Genomic DNA, 3,547 nt, shown 5'->3' with positions numbered 1-3,547 from the left:
ATATTTACCCGCATTTGGCCGGTGGCGGGTGCTAATTTCCACCCCTGTGCAACACTGAAGCTGGTTTCATAGGAGCATAAAAAACAACACTAATAAACATACAGCCTACTTTTCTCCAGTGCTAGCTTTTTTTAATGTAAGATTTTTTTTTCCTACCACCAGGGGCATTACATGAAGTAAATATATCTCCTCACAGTGTGATGTTGATAATCTCCAGTTTCATTATGGCTCTGCTTACTGAGAGGAATCAGTTTGCAACTTTTGTGCCAGGCTGTTGGAAAAGCAAGCTATTCGTCTAAATATGTTGACATTCAAATTACTGTGTTATTTATACATTTTCAAGGGGAAACTCAAGGGCATGTGTAACTTTACTGAATTGGTAGAGATCCGTATACACTGTGTGCAGACTAATTTGCATCTCATTTAACTACGACTTTCACAAAACTGGTTGAACAATGGGCAGGCCAAATTTATTCCCAAGGACTATTGTTCGTGTGTGTGTGTAGGACGGGGGGGTATTAAATCAACATTTCTTAATAGTTTTGATCAGTTTCAATATTTAACAGTACATAACGCATTGGGTTTATTGTTCTTCTATAGGAGCAGCAGTGAAAATGTTAAAGAACCCAAACAGAGATCTGTAGTAGCAGAACAGATCAGCATTTTTATATTGATGAGTCCAAATATAAGTTCAAACTTTCAACATTTAGGTATGGACTCTGTCATTAGCGTCACACACACTCTTTAATGATTGCATTTAAAACAAGCACACTGTGTTGAATTCTTTCTTACATACAGTCATACTACGTTTAGCATTTCTGGAATTAGTATCCAAATTCTTGTCTCACTGGGATTAGGAGGGTTAGGGTAACAATAAGGAGAGATCTTGGCATGCATGTTGTGCTTATTACTAACATGAGTTTTTTATTATTAGTATTATTCTTGAAGGGTCGAAATACTGCAGTATTTGGCCTCTCAGAGCTTATCACTCATGTTTGTATGCTTCTCATCCAGAGGGAAAGGGCTCCAGTCTTTGAAGTTTTCCCATCAGCTGCATTTTGGAGGAATTGAGGCCTTGCAACATATCTCCACAGCTGTTAGTTCACCTCCACAGGAGGGCCCCGAGGCTATAATGCTGGAGAGCATGACCTGCATTGTATGCTATGAATCAGGCTTTGCTCCGGAGAGAGAGAGAGAGAAAAAAAACAAGCCTTTTAGTCTCACAGTCTCACATAGCTAAAGCGTTCTAAGAGCTTATGGTGTGGTTGCTCAGAAACCTTCAGTTTATAAACTGAATTTTCATCCTATCCCATGTATCTACAGTGGGTCTAATGATTATTATAAAACAATGCCAAGTCATGTCACCGGATGTATTTTTACTTTGAAAATATAACCTTTGGGCTGGAATTTTTTTTATGCCATTTTCAGTCGTCATGTGACATAAATTCAGAATCAGTCGTTTACTTTCACTAAAGGTGTCGACGTCCTTGTTCCTGTATATCTGATAAAGGAAATAGCTTGCCTCCAACCTTTAAAGTGCAACCATATCAGTATGCTGTCCTTTCTTGTCCGTGGCTCCTCACATCTTTACAACATAAATGAGGGCAGCCCTGAATATATGTGCCCCAGGGGTGGAAAGAGCCTCCCTTGCTTGAAATACAGGCTTATTTGTACCCCGTCATTCCAGGATATATACCAGAGAACATCCACGGCCCTCACCGCTGCTCTAGACGTGTCTGTGATTTAGGAGTAACACTCTTCCCATCCAGCACAACAGAGCCCTTTCATCGAATCATGAGGACTCCTGATTCATTGGCACTTCTTGCCAACTTTTTTGCCCTTCTTGGACTCAAGCATGCACCTATTATTAAAACAAGAGCCAGCTCCTTCAAGTATTACAAATGATTTGGAGTTCACTTTCACCATACAGCCATAAACTGTATAAACAAGATGGATATAGCCACAGTGACGTCAACAGTTTGGAAAATTTGAGGTTTTGTGTTTTAGTCCTGCAGTCTTAATCTTTTGGAAACAAATGGCACAAACCGGACTGCAGTGATGTGTTAATCACAAGGTATTCTAGCAGCTTAGCATAGCCTGCTTTATTGTGTGTTTTAACTTAAACAACACCATCATTTGAAAACTTAGTTAGAAGACACTATCACACAGGTGACATTCTTCAGACTCACTCACATCTTCAGTCTGAGAAAGGCACCCCTCGTGGCCTCATATCAGGGTGGACCTTTGAGTGTGTGGCCCCCGATGGGAATCAGGGCACCCTTTACTGGTCTTGAGCTATCAGATCCTTCCACTTTATGAGTCTAATTTACAGAAACATGAAAAAACTGCATTTTCATCATGGTTGATTGATCAGTCCAGCTGCAAAAGTTATTACAGTAAACATGCTGATTTGTGCAAACAGGAAAAAAAAATAACCTTAGATTTGGTTGAGTGCATGACTGAGAATAATGTAGAATTAATGCAGAACAACATACGCCGCTTATAGATCAATAGGAATGTTTTGATCAGCACGCCCATGCCTGCACATCTCACAGCAGTGTATTGAACATTACATGAGTTTAGCTGCAGTGGTTGAGGCAGCCGAGCTCACTGCTGAGCTCAGTTCACATATCATGAGTCTAATTACCATCAACATGTGGGATGGGAGGTTCCCTCTTCACTGACAGACTCAACCAGCTGTCATGTTCTGATAAGGTGTCTGCTGTTTGGTTTTCTGTTCGAGTGCAGACATGCTGCATATAAAACTGCATTTCCTGTGGTAACTATTGTAGGTGCACATATCCATGGATTGGGTTATTTCTTTATTGTTTTTATTAGTATGGCTTAGAGTGGCATTTTATTCACAATGTAGGTGTTAGAGTTTGAGTCTCAGAGTAAATTAAAAAGAAATATATAATGTACAGACAGCAAAGAGGAGCATGTGCACAGCAGTCTTTGTGGAATTGAGGATTTGAAAAGATGCATAAATATAAAGCAGTTAAAAAAATTTATAACACAATTGTAAAGCAGTATATGGAAAACACATGGTGTTAAATATTTGAATTACAATTGTGATATAATGGTTGTAGATGAATAGGGGTAAAGATTATTAACCATTTGCTTCCTACTGCTCTTTTTAGAACAGGAAATTATAAATATATGTTTATTGGAATTGCATTTTGAGTTTGATAAACATGGTAAACATGCCATGACTATAATGTCTTTCTTATGTCTGTTTGTTTTTTGTTTATAAATATTTTTTAATATGTTTGAACTAAATTTCCTTTCATTTTCCTAAATCTCATTTCATTGCAATATTTTACTTAACAAATGGACTTTCATATCTAAAAATAAACTTGCATATTAATTTATCTTTTTTTGCATAGCCATTTTTTGTATTTTAGCACCAACAATAAAAAAGCACATTATGTTTGATGTTTAAATCATAATAGTATTAATAACAACAACAATAATAATTATAACAGCAATAATAATAACAAAACCTTTCTGCAATCTTCAACATAACTGCAGATTATGGTAGTTCATT

This window comes from Kryptolebias marmoratus, linkage group LG20, assembly GCF_001649575.2.
Source record: "Kryptolebias marmoratus isolate JLee-2015 linkage group LG20, ASM164957v2, whole genome shotgun sequence".
In the NCBI taxonomy this organism is placed as follows: domain Eukaryota; kingdom Metazoa; phylum Chordata; class Actinopteri; order Cyprinodontiformes; family Rivulidae; genus Kryptolebias; species Kryptolebias marmoratus.
Note: the sequence above shows the minus strand (reverse complement) of the source record.